Source organism: Canis lupus, chromosome 9 (genome assembly GCF_011100685.1).
Source record: "Canis lupus familiaris isolate Mischka breed German Shepherd chromosome 9, alternate assembly UU_Cfam_GSD_1.0, whole genome shotgun sequence".
Lineage (NCBI taxonomy): Eukaryota > Metazoa > Chordata > Mammalia > Carnivora > Canidae > Canis > Canis lupus.
In genome coordinates this window covers 4,668,607-4,675,320 of record NC_049230.1, presented here as the reverse complement: position 1 = coordinate 4,675,320, position 6,714 = coordinate 4,668,607, and the positions used below count along the sequence as shown (strand labels likewise).

The window sequence follows — 6,714 nt, the reverse complement described above, 5'->3', positions numbered from 1 at the left end:
GGGGCTCGATCCCCCGACCCCAGGATCATGACCTGAGCTGAGGGTAACCACTTAACCGACTGAGCCACCCAGGCGTCCCCAGTTTCAGGTTTTTTTTAAAATTTAGCCTAGCCTTTATTTCACCAGAAAGTTATGCAGAAGGCTAATCTGCAGGGTTGGGCTCTTCGTTAGGACTCAGGCAGGAGGTCCCTGTTGCCTGTGGTTCCTGGGAAGGGTTCATGATGGATGAGCTGAACCAGACCCAGGCGTGGGACATGGCACTTGGGGGAGAAGTGCATGTTCTTTTTCTTTTTCTTTTTTTTCTTTTTTTTTTTTTTTTTAAGATTTTATTTATTTACTCATGAGGGAGAGAGAGAGAGAGAGGCAGAGACACAGAGGGAGAAGCAGGCTCCATGCAGGGAGCCTGATGTGGGACTCGATCCTGGGTCTCCAGGATCAGGCCCTGGGCTGAAGGCGGCGCTAAACTGCTGAGCCACTGGGGCTGCCCAGAAGTGCATGTTCTAATGGAACTTCCCATCCAGGATGACTCCCAGGGGCGACAAGGTATTCTGGTCAGCATGAAAGATTTTCTTTGGTAAGGACTCCTGTGCAACACACGGCAGTACTTGAGGTCCCAGATGGTGTGTTAAGGGTTTAGAAGCGTCTCTCCGGAGTATGTTGCTCATACTTGCAGTTGAGAGGTACACTCCCAACACTGAACAAGATCTGTTCAGAGCCAGTGTGGTTTAGATTGCTGATCCATCGTTGTCCATTTGAAAAGCACTATTGAATTGAAAAAAAAAAAGAGTTACAATCTTGAAGTATCCCTTTAACACTAAATGTTCTCTGGTTTGTGAACCTGGTTGGCTGCTTTCTGATGGATTAAACATGCTGAATTGGGATCCCTGGGTGGCGCAGTGGTTTGGCGCCTGCTTTTGGCCCAGGGCGCGATCCTGGAGACCTGGGATCGAGTCCCACGTCGGGCTCCCGGTGCATGGAGCCTGCTTCTCCCTCTGCCTGTGTCTCTGCCTCTCTCTCTCTCTCTCTCTCTCTGTGACTATCATAAATAAATTAAAAAAAAAAAATAAACATGCTGAATTGAGCGCTTACTGCGGGCAGGCTGTGTTAGGCCAGGATGGGGAGCCAGTCACTGCCCTCGGAGAGCTTCCCTTCTGGTGTACCAGGGACCAGAAGTTGGGAGAAAAGTGAAGTGTGGTGTGTGCTGTGGAGCAAAGGGCCAGGATGGAGTGGGGGGTGGAGTTGCAGTTTGAGATAGGGTAGTCAGGGAGAGGATCCTCATCCTAGGTAAGAGGAAGTCACGCAACAGTCTGGAAGCCCATCCGAGGCAGAGGGAGCACCTGTGGTGAGTGGACAAGGCGGCTTTCCGAAGACAGTTGGAGGGGTCTGGGCCTTGGGTCTTGCAGGGCCTTGTAGGAAAGTCTGACTTTTCCTACCAAGTAGGGTTAAGTAGCTCACATTTTTCTCTCTTGTTTTAGGAGAACCCCCCCCCCCTGAAAAAAAGAGTAGTTGGCATTAGAAAAATTTCCTATTCTTGTGCTAACAAATTTGCCAGTTGAGAGGATCCCTGATGTGTGCAGAGGAGGGAGTGTGTTCCTTCCTTGGCCACTGCGGGAGGCCTCTCTGGGCTCTGTTGAACTGTAACCGTGATGTTCCCTGGGGGACCGACTTGGGAAGAGACATTTGGATATAAGTTCCTGGGATACCCTCGTGCCGTTCACCTTGTAGATGAAGCCAGAGACGGCCCAAACGTCCTGTCTCAGCTTGGCAAGGCCCTGGGCACAGGTACAGGGCTCCATCGTGGAATTTGTGGAAACCCATCGTTTCCTAGACTGTCACCACCTCGTAGGAACCGTGTACTTGTCTTTTTCAACAAAGGGTCGATCTGTGTCATTTAAATTACTGCCAAGAAAACTGCAAAAAGTACATTCTCCTATAACCTTTAGGGGGTAGAGGCCTGTTTTGATGTTCTGTGGTTGCACATAATGTGTTTAAAATGATTATTCGTTGTGATATTTTATCCAGATCAATTATGCAGCTACAGCAGAAAACTAGTTCTTTTCTTGCAAACGTAATTAAACATGGAGCCAAGTGAGTCACAGGAAAGTCACGTGGCTTGGGCCTGGCAGCTGTGCAGTTGTGTCATGGTTACGCAACCCTGCCTTAGACCTGTGGCCACCATCAGCAAAACCTTCAGATTATTGCATGGGATTAAAATAAGACTTAGACTCTCTTTGAACAGCAAGTTCTTTGTTAAAACCAGACTTGGGTTGTTAATCCTGACTCCCACTAGAGGCTCCATAAACCATATCCCTCCCGTCTCTGTGGCTGTCTCCGTGGAACACAGTTCTTAAAGTCAAACTCCCAACTTTTGTGTTTGAAACTTTTTTTATTTTTAAAGATTTTATTTATTTATTCATGAGAGAGAGAGAGAGGCAGACACACAGGCAGAGGGAGAAGCAGGCTCCATGCAGGAAGCCCAACGTGGGACTCGATTCCGGGTCTCCAGTATCACATCCCGGGCTGAGGGCGGCGCTAAACCGCTGAGCCACCGGGGCTGCCCCCGTTTGAAACTTTTAGCTGGTTGTCATCCATCACTGTGAGTTCCGGGCACAGCTCCCGTAAATCCCCTTCACCCCTGTGCCATCTTTGTTCCAAATTGCTGCACCCCTTTGAAAGTTAATGGAGGAGATAGAAGATCTTGAGAAGTCTAAGTGAAATAAAAGTGTTACTTCATCTGGTCGCTCCAGATGTGTTGTAAGCACTGCTTGGGGTTTGTTTTCATTTTTAGTTTTTTCCTGAATGACAGTGCACAAGTTCTTTGTTTTTCGAGAGGTGGGGGAGGGGCAGAAGGAGAAGGAAACCGAGAGAATCCTAAGCAGATAAGCAGACTCCATGCCCAGTGTGGAGCCCAACGTGGGGCTTGACCTCACGACCCTGAGATCGTGACCTGACCTGAGCTGAAATTGAGGGCCAGGTACTTAACCAACTGCACCACCCAGGTGCCCCAGCCATGCACAAGTTCTAAAGCTCAGAAGATTAAAAGGCTGGCAGTGAACCCCACCTGCCAGGGGCCTGCCCTCGGCAACCATTTCACGTTGCATCTCCCCATTTGCGAGTAACATGTATGTGCTACTCCTTCTGACTCCTCATCTTAGGCCTTGCCTGTCAACTTCTTTCTGGTGGATTCGAGCTGAGCACCCAAGGACCCCATCTGCTTCCCCTTCCCATCATCCAGTACAATCATCCTGTGTGAGTTCTGTTCAGATCAGCATTTGGTGTTGTCCTGCAGATAACTGCTTCCCCGCCTCCTGACCTAGTCTTGCAAGACCCTCTTTGTTTCCTTCTTGTTCTCTCCTAGTTGTCTTGCTGGTTTTTTTTTTTTTCTTTTTTTTTTTTTTTTAAGATTGTATTTATTTATTTATTTGTGAGAGACACAGAGAAGCAAAGACTTAGAGGGAGAAGCAGGCTCCTCGCAGGGAGCCTGATGTGGAACTTGATCCCTAGACCCGGGATCATGACCTGAGCCACCCAGGCATTCCTGTCTTGTTGTTTCTTTGGCTGAACTTTCTACGGTCTCTAACTTGTTCCCACCTGTCGCATCGCTTCCTGGCCTAACGTTACACAAGGTCAACCACATGACATAGCCATTCCGTTTGTTTCTTAGGTGTGTGTGAGAAGACTTTTCAGACAATTCAGTAGAATGTGATGGTTTTGTTACAATCACATGTGCAAGGGGAGAGGCCCCAGAAGGCTGATTCAGAAGTTCATTTCTAGTTAGGAATTTTATATTTTACAGGAAAATATGAAGGTTGGACTATTGTCAGGGCAAATGCTAAAAGAATGCTGGCTAACGGTCTGACAGCTGGGTGGGTAGGTAACTGGTTTCCTAGGAAATTCTTTTGAAATTATGTCAGGGATGCCAATCTTCCCAGAAGGAGGCTATGAATTTAAATTAGGCAAAACAAGGCTCTTTCCCAAGACGGGTTTAGACTGATTTTTCTTTTTAGATTTTATTTTAGGTTATCTCTATAGCCAGCATAGGGCTTACACACCCCAAGATCAAGAGTCGCACTCTCCACCAACTGAGCCAGCCAGGCACCCTTAGACCAGTATTTTAAACCCTATCTTTGACCTAGACATCATATGTGACTTGCTCAAAAAATGCATCTTGTTGCATTTTGGTTCTAAGAACATAAACGGAAGTGTTGCCTAGTTCAACCTTTCCCAAACAAATTGTGCCCAAACCCCCGGGGGGGGGGGTGGGCATCAAATGCAGATTATGGTGCAGCAGGGCCTGCGACTCTGCATTTCTCACCAGTTCCCTCGTGCTGCTGGTTCAGGGACCACACTTTGAGGAGTGAAGGAGGGCAGTTTGGGTTGCTTGGCACGTCTCCCGTTGATGGTAGATCTGGGTGTAGGTTTAATTTATCTGACACATGCCCAATTATGATTACTCACAGTGTCTATACATGTTCATGAGCCAGTTTCCTCTCTTTCAGAAGAATTTCCCAGCACAGCACGTAGTGGTGAGGATTTCTTACAGTCTTTGCACCGAGGCCGCTCTAGTATATAAACTGGATTCAGTCAGGCCTATTCCCTAGATAGGTACAGCAAGAGGCGATGATAACCATCTCCTTACAGTTTGCCTAATGAAACTAAAGTCACACGAAAGATCATTTAAAAACCTCCCAGCTGTCAAAAACCAGAGGTGGATTACAGTGGTAAAAACAGATTGTAGCAGCGCCCGGGTGGCTCAGTCAGTTAAGCATCTGCCCTCAGCTCGTGTCATGATCTCAGGGTTCTGGGCTTGAGCCCCACATCGGGCTCACTGCTCAGTGGAGAGTCTGCTTCTCCCTCTCCCTCTGCCCTCTCCCCGCTCATGCTCTCTCAAATACATCTTAAAAAAAAAAAAAAGATTTTATTCAGAACAATTGTAATAAAGGAAAAGAGACCTCGGTATAGAATGGGGTTTAGTTCTAAATGGAGCAGGAACAGGGAAGAGGAGCAGGGCAGCAGATGGAAAGTCACTAAGAGGAAATGTTACAGGTAGGGGGGTTTCTGGCTAAACTGACCTAGCAGGATCCTGGCTGAAGGCAGGCCAGGGTGTCAGGCATCACTCTGTGGCAGGGGGAGGATGAGGAACCCGATCAGACATCAGAGTGGGGAGGGTGGCGGGGGAGAGAAGTTCTGATGAAACTGACTTAGCAGGGTTCTTGCTAAAACTGGGTTTTACAAGGAAGTGCACAGACGGGCCTAGGAGATGGGCCAGGAGTCCGACAAAGAATCTTTGTCCTATCCTTACCTTCATTGATCCTTTGGAAGTTTACTTGAACATTCTCTAAAATGTGAGAGAAAAGGAAATATATAATTGAGAGAATAGTAAGCAAAATGTATGACCCATCCAGTAGGTGCCAAGTAATTTGCAAATGTTACCTCCTTGAACCTCTCATTTTATGTGGGGGGCATGGGTTCATTGAGGGCCGGTGACTGCCTGGGGTCACAGGCTAGTGTCCACTTTCTCATTCAAAAGTGTGGGTCAGGGATCCCTGGGTGGCGCAGCAGTTTGGCGCCTGCCTTTGGCCCAGGGCACGATCCTGGAGACCCGGGATCGAATCCCACGTCGGGCTCCCGGTGCATGGAGCCTGCTTCTCCCTCTGCCTGTGTCTCTGCGCCTCTCTCTCTCTCTCTGTGTAACTATCATAAATAAATAAAAATTAAAAAAAAAAAAAAAAGTGTGGGTCACACACTTGGGCATCGTGTGAGGCACTGGGGTACAGGAGAAACCAGACCACCACCACAGCCCTGGAGCGGGCTTTTTAGTTGAGGAAAGACCCGTCCCACAAAAACCAAAATGAACCATCTCATAGAACACAGAAGAGGCCTTGGGGTAAGGTTCCTGCTCTGAGTGCTGTCGGGGCCCCTGCTGTCGCTTGGAGGAGAGGGAAGGCTCACTGGTGGTGTCTGCACTGAAAGCCGAATCACAAGAAGCAGCAGGCCAGGAATGAAGAGGAAAGGGCATTCCAGGTGGTAGGAGCAGCAGGTGCAAAGGCCACACGGCAGGACGCCAACTAGCAGTGGGCCAGGAACCTGAACCTGGTGCTGCCTGACTCCGAAGTCAGTGGTCTCCCCACTGAGGCCTCTGCCATTTTGCTGCCCGGTGTCAAATAATAAATCTAGATTTAGGAAACAGACCATCTTGTGAAGGATGATTGTAGGGATGGGAGCACCCCACCAGGGAGGATACTCTGACGAGGGATCTGCCCCAGAAGAGTTTGGCAAAAAGGAAAACTCCTTCATGGGAGGTGTGGCGTGGGGGTGAAGGCGGAGGGATGGCTCCAGGAACGAGTAGGCCAGAGAAGGTGTTAGCTGAGGTCACCCTGTGAGGCTGCAGCGGTGGAAGAGGTTTCGTTCTGCCCTTTGAGCTTCTTTAGCTGGGCTGATAATTAAATTGACACAAGACAGATTAATGGGAGAAAAACAAGCTTAATAACATGCATACCTCCTATATACAGGGCCAGAAAAACCGAGTTTCTCCCCTCAAATGGCCAAAGCCATCACCTTTTAAATACCACCTCCAGTTAAAGACATGGAGATGTTGGGGTGGGATGTGATCAAGAGAAGCACCACGAATGAGGTGAGGGTGTCGTGAGGGTTTAAGTCCACACCTTCTCCCCTGATGAGTTTCTAGAGCTCTCTGGAGACGCCCGCACACAT

The 6,714-nt window shown here is 48.6% G+C and overlaps 1 long non-coding RNA gene across 1 annotated transcript; it reads right to left on the bottom strand.

The window, feature by feature from the left end:
• LOC111097287 lies at window positions 1-5,606 on the bottom strand. The gene is made up of 3 exons (XR_005364169.1): window positions 5,434-5,606; window positions 5,303-5,338; window positions 1-762 (listed from the first exon to the last, which is right to left on the bottom strand). It is a non-coding gene; the product is annotated as an uncharacterized LOC111097287 (long non-coding RNA).
• Between the last annotated feature and the right edge of the window lie 1,108 nt (window positions 5,607-6,714).